The 12,793-nt window shown below is 44.0% G+C and overlaps 1 long non-coding RNA gene across 1 annotated transcript; it reads right to left on the bottom strand.

Annotated features, from left to right (window-relative positions):
• Nucleotides 1-230: 230 nt before the first annotated feature.
• LOC309528362 lies at nt 231-12,523 on the bottom strand. Its single transcript, XR_014217709.1, has 3 exons — nt 12,422-12,523; nt 9,913-10,001; nt 231-654 (listed from the first exon to the last, which is right to left on the bottom strand). It is a non-coding gene; the product is annotated as an uncharacterized lncRNA (long non-coding RNA).
• Between the last annotated feature and the right edge of the window lie 270 nt (nt 12,524-12,793).

Raw genomic sequence — 12,793 nt, 5'->3', positions numbered from 1 at the left:
CACCATCAAAGACTCTGGTTTTGTGCAGCAGGGTCATCTCCTGCAAAGGCTACGAATTTCCTGCGAAGATTACAGAGGGGAGAGTCTGGGTTGTATCCAACTTACTCATACTCAAAGGAAACCCACTGAAATCAATGAGGTTATTCAGGGTGAACTCAAATCCATTGCTTTCAATTGATCACACACAGTTTTTTCAGATTAAAATTTCACAGTCACATATCCAACATACAACATAGAAACAAGATTCCAAAGAATCTCCCGGACTTCCCTCCTCCCCTTTGTGGGTCCTATTGTTAATCATTTCCTCCTGTACGTTTTATAATAATCCAGATTTTTTACCTCTCCATTGTGTCCAAAATTCACCATTAACCTACAAGTGTTATTCCAGTCCTACTAACGATTTTCACTGTTTACAATGGTCTTTAAGATAAGCTATAAATTTCCCCCATCCCTTATTAAAATTTTGGTCTTCCTGATTTCTGATTCTTCTGGTCATTTTTGCCATTTCGGCATAATCCATCAACTTGATTTGCCATTCTTCTCTGGTCTGGACTTTATCTTCTTTCCATCTCTGGGCCAATAACATCTGTGCAGCTGTGGTCGCATACTTAAATAGTCTTTTCTGCATCCTTGGGATTTTGGCACCTAGAATTCCTTTGGGTTTTTTAAAGGAAATGTTATTTTAAACATATATTTTTTCAACTCATTATATATCATTTCCCAAAATTCTTTTACTACCTTACATTTCCACCACATATGATAAAAGGTGCCGTCAACTGATGACTCAATCAGATGCATCTGATAATCTCTATCAGAAACTCTGAGCAAATGAATGCTGAAATGGAAGCATCTTGAGGTCACAGCAATTGAATCCATGAGCTTCTACAGAAGGCACATAAGGAGAGTCCTATTGGATCCAGACTCATCTAGTCCAGCAGCCTTTTCTCACAATGGCCAACCAGATGCCTATTAGAAGGTTGCAAGCAAGACCTGAGAGCAACAGCACTCTTTCCTCCTGTGGCTTCCAGCAACTGGTATTCAGACTCATACTGCCTCTGACAGTAGAGGAAGAACACAGCCATCAGGATTAGTAGCCACTGACAGGTTTATACTCCATGGATATCTCTAATCCCCTTTTAAAGCCATCCAAATTGGCAGCCATCACTGCTTCTTATGGGGACAAACTTCACAAGTGAACTGTGTGCTAAATGACAAAGTACCGTACTTTCCCATCTATAAGACGCCCCCATGTATAAGACGCCCCCTATTTTGGGGTGCTCAAATTTAAGAAAATGGGAGGAGATGGCACAGAGTTATTGAGCTTTTTCTGTGGAGGATTGCCCAGAGTTCTTGAGCTTTTTTTTTGGGGGGGGGGGGAAGAATGCCCACGTTTTTTGAGCAATTTTTGGGGGGAGGGAGGGAATGCCGAACCGAATATCACTCACGCAACTGGCAAACGCGAACAATCGCAAACGACGCAAGCCAAATTGCCAAGGTGGCAGCCAATCCAATGCAGTCCTTGCTGCATCTACTAATAACCCACCCAATTGACAAAGCAGCAGCCAATAAAAAACAGCCCTTGCAGCAGACACCATTCACCCACCCACTCGTTAGATCCTGCTCACGGAGGCAACCAATTGCCTGTTTCCCCTCTGCACTACCCGTGTATAAGACGACCCCCCCCCCCGTTTTTTTACTTTATTTTGGAGTAAAAAACCCTCGTCTAATACACGGAAAAGTATGTTACATATTTTTCTCTGTCCTGAATCTCCCAGCATTGAGAGATCCCATTAGCATAACCATAAATAAATACATGACGTAAAAATATTTTGCTAAGTCTTTCCAATGATTAGTACAAATGAAAAATGAGGAAAAAAATCAAACATATGGGTCTCTGAATGCAGTATGCACCAGCTGGAGCCAATCGTGAAAGACAAGTGACATGGGTGATGACAAAATACTCATGGGGGGGGGGAGTTTATACGCTCCGTTTCATAATAATGTTGTATATACAGTGGCACCTCGGGTTACAGACGCTTCAGGTTACAGACTCCGCTAACCCAGAAATAGTACCTCAGGTTGAGAACTTTACCTCAGGATGAGAACAGAAATAGCGTGGCGGCAGTGGGAGGCCCCATTAGCTAAAGTGGTACCTCAGGTTAAGAACAGTTTCAGGTTAAGAACGGACCTCCAGAACGAATTAAATTCTTAACCTGAGGTACCACTGTATTTGCTTTCAATGTTTGGTTTTTTGGGGGAAATGTTTTAGATATCAAATTAGAATGAGTTGCCATCTTTGTCCTTTACAAAATGACACTGTGTTGAAGTTCCAGATGGCAAAAATAAACGAGCTTTTGGTCTGATAATTTGGAAGGCACTGCCCAATTCCATCCATCACAATTCAGCAGAAATGTCTCTTTTGACTGGCATACATGTGGAGGGCTTCTAATCTATGAAGCCATCATCCCTTAACTGCTGCTAAACATGTACATTCCACAGGTATTAGAGACTTTGGCATCTTCCTATGGGGAAGAAAGAGAGAGAGAGAGAACATCATATGGCAAGCAATATTGACTGTGCTTTTCCGATTATTATTATCTGGAAATTGAAATGCAATCATCCATGGGGGGGGGGGAGGAGAATTACACTATGGAAGAAGACCTGTTTGTTTGTTTGTTTGTTTGTGATATTTATATACTGCATTTCTGGTGGACTTGACAAAGTGCTTCTCATAAAATTAATAGAACGAGCATCAATAGCAATAATGGAATAAAACCAAAATGGAAAAAGACAAATGAGAAAGAACCCCATTTTGAAAACCCATTTCTGCATCTCCGATGTTCTCAGGGGGACACGGGTGGCACTGTGGGTTAAACCACAGAGCCTAGGACTTGCTGATCAGAAGGTTGGCGGTTCGAATCCCCGTGACAGGGTGAGCTCCCGTTGCTCGGTCCCTGCTCCTGCCAACCTAGCAGCTTGAAAGCACATCAAAGTGCAAGTAGATAAATAGGTACCGCTCCAGTGGGAAGGTAAACAGCATTTTGGTGCGCTGCTCTGGTTCACCAGAAGCGGCTTAGTCATACTGGCCACATGACCCGGACGCTGTGCGCCGGCTCCCTCGGCCAATAAAGCAAGATGAGCGTCGCAACCCCAGAGTCGGGCACGACTGGACCTAATGGTCAGGGGTCCCTTTACCTTTAATGTTCTCAGGGCAAGATAGTTCTATGGAAGCACTCTTTGGTGGCAGAGTGGGGAGCTGGATGATAGCTGTTTCAGTAGCTCTCAGAGCTAGGAATCAACATGGAACAGCAGGACTGACCATTCCCCCAAGGTATTTCAGAGTTCAGGATTTTCCATTGCATGCAACCAGGATGAAAACTAGACGCATATAAAAACGCTGTGAAAATGCTTTAAAAATCAAACAAACCTCATTTTGAAAAATATATTGAATTTGCCATAAGCTCACCATCGCCGTCTAGTGTCACTTTTGTATAATGCACTTAAAACATTATATTTGCAGCTGTATAGCTGAGTCCATAGCTGTCAAGTGTCCCTTATTTGAAGGGACAGTCCCTTATTCCAGCACCATGTCCCGCTCCTGTCCCTTATTGATAGATGTCACTTAAATGTCCCTTAAATGATGTCCCTTAAATTTCAAAGGAAGCAGCTCCTCTCCCTCCCTCCCTCCCTGCCGGCCAGGGAGGAGGGAGGCTCCAACTGTGTTGCTTGGCTGTGTTTCTCACCCAATAAGAAGTCTAAGAATGACTGGGGGGTGGAGCTTGCATGCCTTGTGTGTGGCTAGTTAATGCAAGCTGAGGGGTTTTTTGAATGCTGGATGCCATTTTGTTGCACGTGCTGCTGCAAACTTTGCAGTGCACAGCCAGGCCAGGGAGCCATCTTAAGTTGAGGCTGCATAGGCCTTGTGGTGCATGTGATTCAGATTCTATTCAGTTGAACCTCTGGTTACAAAGTTGGTTGGACAGTGTTCTCGAAGCTACCAGCATGAGTTTGACCAGACTGCAGGAGGACAGGAAGACTGGAGTGCCTGGAACAGGTGAGGCTGCAGGTCCCTTATTTTAGCTGCTGGTCCCTTATTTTCAAGGCTGCTGGCCCCTTATTTTCAAATCTGTAAGTTGACAGCTATGGCTGAGTCCCAGGTGCTCACCAGTTGTCAGGGACTGGGCAGAGGAGGAATGGTGGAGACTGCCTCCCCCTCTTGAACCTTCCAGGGAAGAGGAAGACAGTGTAGATTCGCAACAGGGGTTTGAGGAAGGTCACAGCTCAGAGGCAGATGAGGTGGAAAGTTGGGAAATCATAGGCGAGCCAGAGCAACACCTGGCTGACACATAGTCATTAGAAAGCATTCCAGACTCTCCATCTCCCAGAACCCGGCGAGCCTTAAAAGTAGGAGAGCAAAGAGCTCAAAGACAGAGGGCTCATAGCAGCACCCATGGAGGAGGTGGTGATGATGATGATGACGAATGAGGAAGTGGGAAAGACGGATGGAGATTCACTTGGGACAATGCCATTATCCAAGATGCTGGGTTTTATAGCCTCTCTCTGTAAATACTGAATAAAAAAAGGATGGTAAGAAATCTTCCCTTGTCTTTATTCTTTCCTGGGCAATAACCGGGAGTCGCTGACAGTATCCTGATACCAGTATTAGCAAAACAGGCCTAGTTTTGTGCATCCCAAACTGAAGAGGCATTCTGCATGATACCCAAATGAAAAGGCTGATACGGTGGTACCTCGGGATACATACGCTTCAGGTTACATACGGTTCAGGTTACAGACTCCGCTACCCAGAAATATTGCTTCAGGTTAAGAACTTGGCTTCAGGATAAGAACAGAAATCGGGCTCCAGCGGTGCAGCAGCAGTAGGAGGCCCCATTAGCTAAAGTGGTGCTTCAGGTTAAGAACAGTTTCAGGTTAAGAACGGACCTCCGGAACAAATTAAGTACTTAACCTGAGGTACCACTGTTTCTTTGAGGACACTAAGGCACATATCAAAGGAGAGCTGTAAAATACCTTGTAATGACGTCTACCCTTCTGAGGCATCCTCACTCTGCGTTATTATCTCATTTGAGGCCCCAGGAGCAGCTACAGGGCATGCAGTCATGACCTCACCTCTTACTTAGGATGGGAAGAAAGTGACAATGTGTTTAGCACATGGCAGGGCAGAGAACGTGGCTGAAGATGGCTAATGCATGCCTATGTCTGAGGAGCTGGAGCACATGCTAAATTATGGGTATGCTAACTAAAGGGTTCGGAAGAGTTGCTGCTACTACAACTGCAGAGGGGGGGGGGATGCAGATTTAAAGCCAGGCTCTGCAAATAATCTAGCCTGCAGGAAAATTGTTCCTACGTAGGTATAGCGATCAGTTTGGAAACAGATGGGAACAGCATTCTTTAGTGCCGCACAGGTAGCAACCTGGGCTTTGCTGGTGCTGATATTGCCTTCTAGAAAGTGGTGACAAAGGGGCTCTTGAATCTGCTTTAGCTTCGACATTCAGCGTTTTTTGTGTTTGACAGAGCAGAACGAATCTGTTGAAATTACTCAACATTCACTAGAGTGAAGACTCTTAGTGGGGAACCTGTAGAACCTTATTTTGGGAGCATAATGATGGCCGGTTACAGCTTACACTTCTGTTTGACTTCTAGGCAAGGGTCTAAGAAGTGCTCCTTTTGTCCCGACACTTTTCCTGGGAAAACCCACTGTTTCCTGCTGAATTGAAGCAAACGTCAATCGGGTTTTCTGGGCAGCATGCCCAGAAGAGAACTCTCTCTGCTTGCTCATCTAAGATTTGTTTGAGAACAGGCTTTTCATGGGAGACTTCCACACTTCGGCTATTATTCTTAGTGTCAGAAGGTGATGGGATGCTATAATATATTTCCACACACAAGGCTTGCTCTCCCCAGGGAGGTTCGCCTGGCACCTTCATTGCGTATCTTTAGGGGTCAGGCAGAAACATTCCTCTTCAACCAGACCTTTGGCTGATTAACACTCTACACACCCTTGTGCAAATTAATTGAAACAAAGCATGTTTTCTATCTTACTCGTAATTCGAAACAAGCACAAAATGTCAGTTTGGTCATTTTTTATGTGGGCTGATGCAATCATTACGTCAGCAGCTACTGTATTGCATCAGATTTTAGAATCCTGTCTGACTGCCGTAGTGTATGATGCAATCATTACGTCAACAGCTACAGTATTTCAGCTTTAAGAAACCTGACCAGATGTGATTCGACCGCCATTCGAGATGGATGTGACACCTAGGAAATGTATGAAGATCATAACTCTGCACAAACATACAGCTAAGACGTATCGAGAGATTGCTTCAGTGGTTGGTGTGAGTTTAGCAACTGCCAGCTGTGTCATCAAGTTGAAGCAGGAAACTGGACTGGTTTCTCCTAAACGTAAAGGAAAGTGTGGTCGTAAGAAGAAAGCAACAACTACAGATGATGCTTACTTGCTTTGACAAAGCAAAAAGGATCCCCTGCCGTGTTGCAAATTCTCACAACTTGTAAGGTTGAGGATAGCTCTGGTTCAGGTGATAGGGATGGGAGATCACTCTCACCATCCCTATGTGAAGGGTATTCCCTTAAAGGAATCCAGGGACTTAATGGTTTGGTCAACCCCTGAGAGGGGGTTGTGCCCGTGCCTGAGTCTAGGGGGGCATTTGGGTGGCGGAGATAGCCTGTTCCTGGCTTTCCACTTATCCAAGTGTTCACCCTTGGCTGACCTATGCTGGGGCCCTGGGTCAGCGCTACCTGCAACGGTGCAGGGAGCTAGTCGAACCAGAGCCTATGCAACCATTCACTTGCTGTAATCAATAAAGTTGTGGCCTAAATTCTGCCAAAAACCAAACCAAAATTTGAGTCTTGTCTGAATTTATTTAAGGGGGAGGTTTCTGGGTCTAAACATGCAAAAGGTTCTTTGTTACTTATGAATAAGACTGTGATGTCTTTATTTTTTTTAGGAGGGATTCAAGGGGTCTTACCAGGAAAATAATAGAACACATTTCAATCTGGACAAGCCAGATTGAATTGTGTATTGTCTTAAGAAACTCACATGAGTTTGCAACAGGTTTTCTGCTGTGTAAAGGGGAATGCACTCTGGTAAGTAAAGGAACTTGCTAGTGCAAGTTAGGAAGGATATTAATAAACAATCTAGCCTCTCCTGCCACCCTGAATATTCCCACAAATTGCATCCTGTGCCAGCCACCATCCATTAGAGGCACAATTCACATATGCCAGAGCCCACGGAATGCTAGTCAACAACAAAAAAAGCTGATGATGCAAGAACTCAGCCGCTCCCCCAGTCTCAGAGCTGCAGAAGGGAGATTCATTCTTATCATGTAATGCCTTTTGCATGCCAGAACCCTTTCTCTCAGATCAGGGAATGCTTTCTCGGTGGGGGCTCACACTAATGTATGGTGGAGGGCTTTTTCCATTACAGCGCCCACTTTGCAAAATGAACTCCCTATGGGAGAGCAGGAGAGCACCAGCCATGCAATGCTTTTGCAGGCTGTTAAAGACCTTTAGTATTTCCTGGCTGGCTATTACTCATTTTCCTCCTGTTACTTCTGGTTGTTGCAGTTGCTGAAATTATGTTTTGTGGATGTTTCAGCTGTTCTTTACTGGTTTCGGTGGGTTTTATGTATATTGTGAGCCAGTTTTGTGATATATAAATGAAAAGTGGTATGTAAGGCTTTTTAAAAAACGAATGAATAAAAATAAATAATCTTTTTTTCTAGGAATTTGGGGAAAAGAAATCTCTTGGCTCAGTTTTAGTGAACTTGCAAAAGCAGATAACATAGTATTTGTTCACTTAGTGGTTCAACCCATGATTTATTCAGTAGTATCGTTTTGAAAAGTCCACCACCTTATTAAATGGTCAGCTGCATAATTTTTTTTTTAAAAAAATTGTAAGTAACCTACAGCTGAAAATAGCCAACTGCAGATATCCACTGAGTTACGCGCTTCACATTTGAATGTTCAGCTTCATGGAAATGCACAAATGCTCAGACCCAGTCCATGAAATCACACTGACCAAATTTTTCCAGCTCCCTTGGGGGGAGGGGGGGTTGTAATTGAAGGAAATAGCTACGTTGGAGTGGGGAGGGTGAACTGGAAGGAAATTACACCTATTTCAGTGCTTTAGCAATTTTGTGGGGGTGTTTGAAGCCTGGATGAGTGGAGTGAGCTTGCGCTTGATGGATTTTTATGCTGAGATCAGGCATTTCAAAATTAACCTCCACCCTCGCAGATTTGTAGCTTTCAGAATCTCTAGTTTTGCCCGTGTTGGATAGGTAGGTCTGTTTATCTGGGCACGACCTTTATTGAGCTTGAATTCATTGCAGTTCAGTCAGAATCAATCATTGCTACTTTCAGAGAAAGAAGGATGGCCTGGTTTTAACAGCTTCACTCTCAAAAGCAAATATAAGGTCCCTTGGCTAATGTATAACAATGCATACCAGCTTTGGGATAAACCAATATAATTCCCCCAAAATCTTTTGGTGTGTTACAAGAGACACCTTTCAAGCATCAAGCTGCAGGTTGGTTTTTTTATTTTATTTTATTTTTTTGCTGTCAGATGCAGGACGATACCCCACAAACCCCCTAATTTCATTCCAAGCACATACATGGCAGCAGTAAAACTGAGTACTAGCAATCAATAAATGCTGCGGTAAATCACGCAAGCGAGGCCTTGGAAATGACAGGTCAGCAAGCAGGCCCGGTCACTCGCTAATATGCAACATGCCCTATTGGTGACCGCTTGTCAAAGTCACCGGTCTCTGTACATGAGAGGTGTGTGCCACAGACCACAAGATTCAGTTGGGACCCTGATTTATTCTTTGAAAAACATCCAGACTCAACTGTGACTCAATTTAGGTCTGAATCCTGATTCAGGAAAGCCAAATCTTTTTACCTCCCCATTCACTATTACGGGGAAATTTAAAAATGGCTATAGCTTTCGGTGTATGGCAGAACTGAATGAAATTTGCAGGCATAGAAACACCTAAATTAAGCCTGCTAAATTCCAGGCAAATATGCCCATGGGTTTGGTGTGCCAGGTCCCTTAACTTCTAAATCCGAAGGTGGTTCTGAATACAAATGTGATAGCTACTGCACAGCAAGTCCTATAGTGCATTTGTAATAGAAATAATTAATTTTATTATTATTAATTAATGTTACATCATAACAGTAAATTTGGCGAGGATGAACAATGAGGTGAAAATATGTTTAGGTGTCTGAATAGCTATCAAAGGAGAAACACCCACCGCCTTATTCCTAAAAATGAATGCACTAATAATCCTTTGAGAAATATTATGTATTGTGCCATATTCATCTTCATAATAACACCCACATTATTAAATCCAGTAGCATTGCTTCAAATTATGCCCTGTGAACTTTGGATTTAATAAAAGGCATTTCACAATATTAAAGCACTTCATTATAAACAGAACAAATAAAAAATATGTGTATGTTCTTCAGCTGTTCATATCAACAGTGAAACCAAATGGTAATGGATGGGAAATTATCCAGTCTAGGAAAGTGGATTTTACAATGAAATGAGAGAATTGCTAGAGGGTTTCTATTTTTTTTATCCATAAACCTAGATGTGGAGTCAACCATAATATAACTTGCCCAGCACAATACATTTATATTATATATGTATGTGCGTGTATATAAATATATATATCCCCCCAAAAAAATCCTGATGGGGGGGCAGGTGTGGGCATTCTCCATCAATTACTGACAAAAGAAATTGCATTCAACATATCTCAAACGGGAGAGAAACATTTGGAAAAATTCTCTGGTGGAGGTGTTACAGGATTTTGTTGCATTTAGTTTGCATTCAAGGGGACTGTGGGGTGTTTGTGAATGTCCTTTCATTCTACAAATCACCTCTCTGGTGGTCTTGGAAGTCTTCACTCTGCAGTCTTCCTGAGTGCCAGCATTTCTTGAAAGCGCCTGATGTCCTCTGCTGGGCTTCTCTGTAAACAGGAGAAGGGTGACAGCTGTTCTCCGTTGTCTTTGAAGTGAAGTAGTTTTGCTTGACAAGAAATCAGTGCATAAAGGGTTGTGTGTGTGTCAATGCAAAAGAAAGAGCTTCCCTCAAAAACAAAATCAGAGAGCACCCCACTCTATGGTCTTCAACAGCCATCCTGCTCCCTGACTTTTCACACATCAATGAAAACCCAGGGGAAGACACCCTGATTTAACTCTTCCCATGGGAGAATTTGAGTTCAGGAAGCAGGGGCAAGTAGGTGAGGCTGCTGAGAAATGTTTAGTGGGAAGAAGAGGTGGGGAAGACACCACCCATGGCCAGGGGCGCCCCAAACCATTTTGCCACTGAAATATACTCGAAGTCGAGAGTGGATTTCATGCTCCTTATTCAGCTCATAGTGGTGAGGAGGAATGGAAGTTCCCCCAGAATGTCTGCTTTATATACATTATTTACACAATGGGCCCCATGTGATTGGCTAATTCTGGGATTCTCCTGTAGGCCAATCAGGTTGTGGATTCACTTCCACCTGGAGCTGGATTGGGTGGCTCCTGTGGACCAATCAGACTGCTGCATTCTGAATCCTATTGTTCTAGGACCAATCAGACTGCTGCATTTTGGATCCTATTCAACTCAGTACATAACAGCCACCTGAGGTGAAACGGGACTGTGCCACCTCCCACCTTCCCTTCCGCCAAAGTCTCACTTACCAGGGTCACATGAAGAAAGCTTCTGGCTTCCGGCAAATTCTCACACGAGGTCCACAAGATCTCACCAGAACCCAGAAGTGGCAGCCACTTCTCCTCGCTGCTGCGGTGGTGGAAGAGGTTAGGAGAAGCTTTGGCAGCTGCGACATCTCACAAGAGCTTCATGAGATCTCGGCAGAGACCACCATCGCTTCTCCTCACTTCAGCAGCAGCAGAGGCAGGCAGGGCACCCACGGGGCTTTGCCCCTTGGGATTCAGCACTCAAGATGGATGCCTCAGTCCGCCTCATGGGCTGGCTAGCCCTGCCCATGGCCGTTTTGTAACAATAAATTAGGCTCAGTCCTACAAAAGAATAAAGAACTTCTGAAGTGCCCAGAAAAAGAGGCAGTAAAATGGAAATCTCTTTCACAGTTGGAAAAAGCATTGGGGGGGGGGGTTAGGACAGGTTTCAGCACAGCTGTAGTTGATATGAAATTGCAGATAAGGTGGGGTGTCTCAAAAGAAGTAAAGCACAATCGGTTGTGAATAACAGGAAAAGTTAAAGCATCAAAAAGCAATTGAAAATGTTAGGCAACATCCAGCATCATGTGAACAGACTTCCACTTTCTGTACTCCACCCATGTGCCCCAGTGCCCCACAATCTTCCTCCCAAATAGAGGAAAAATCTGTTTTGCCGTGGGTGTGTGTCTCTTCCACTTGCAGACAGATACCACTGGATTTCACCCATTAACATCAATACCATATTTTTGCTTCCAAAAATAAATACATAGATGCTAAGCCTCAAGAAAAAACATTTGTGCTTTGTGTGCCATCTCTAATAATTTCACTCAGTTTAGACTTCCTGCGATATTGAGAGTTTATTTCCATCTTCAGGTGGAATTCCTTTTTCTTGCCTGTTTTTAAACAACATTGGCTTTTGTCCAAATATTCAAAGACAGAAGCAGTCTGAGCTCCCCTTGAAGGTCTTCTTCCCCAGCCCCAGCCATTCCTGTGTTCCTTTTCTCTAGCGGATCCACATTTCTTTAATTACTTTTGAGTGTGATATATTACACTGTGTAAATCATTGCTATGTTGCGATGCGTAAATCAACCCAACCTAGAGAAACCCCATCATCGAACTAGGAATGAGCTATAATTTAATCTATCCAGGGCCAGTCCTTCCATGGGATAGATGATAATAGGAATTGGCAGTTCAGCAAGACCTTTTCAAGCATTGCCAGTAGCCCTAGGTGGTGAGTCGGCGTGCTTTCAGATATGATGATCTGGTTTTACTAAGTACCCAGTGAAAACTGTCCTGTGCCCAGTTAGCTGGCTCACTTCTGTCATGTGTGACTCCTTTCCCAAGTCAAAATAAAAAAATTCCTTCCAGTAGCACCTTAAAGACCAACTAAGTTAGCTCTTGGTATGAGCTTTCGTGTGCATGCACACTTCTTCAGATACACTGAAACAGAAGTTGCCAGATCCTTCTATATAGTGAGAAGGTGGGGAGAGGTATTACTCAGAAGGGTGGTGGGAATGGGAGATTGGGAGATAGCTGAGATGAGCCTGTTGACGACTCTTAACGACTGCAATAGGTCTTACCTTTCCCAAGTGCCAGTTTCAGGCATTGAGAGACCATTGGTCGAGATGCCCCCAGTAGGACCATTCCCTGAGAGCACCCATCTCACCCTCCCTGACCCTATTGCCACTTCTCATTTGCTTACTTCTCTTTCTTGGCTGCTTTGCCCCACTGCCTAGGATTGCTCAGCCACAGAGGGCAGCAATAGCAAGAAGGAGCAGCAGAACAAGGTGGCTCCAGAAACTGCCAGTGGGCTCCCTGCTAGAGCATGGGCCTTAGTGAACAGCAGTAATGCCTTCTCCTGGCATCAGCCCTGCCACTCCCTAGCCACTCCAGTTGCTATGGAATGTTCAATAACATTCTAAAGGGGAAGGATCAGTCACAGAATCCTGGAAAGCAATACAGCTTATGGGAAGGATGCTGGACATCTAGGCTGAGTCGGATATACTCCACATAAGGTATAGGAAAAGATGCATGCTAATTGACAGGGGGAAGCAACAGAGGCAGAGGTATGAGG

The sequence above is a fragment of the Podarcis vaucheri genome, assembly GCF_965113315.1.
Source record: "Podarcis vaucheri genome assembly, chromosome: 3".
Taxonomy (NCBI): domain Eukaryota; kingdom Metazoa; phylum Chordata; class Lepidosauria; order Squamata; family Lacertidae; genus Podarcis; species Podarcis vaucheri.
The sequence above is the reverse complement of the archived record's forward strand: the minus strand, read 5'-3'. Positions and strand labels throughout refer to the sequence as shown.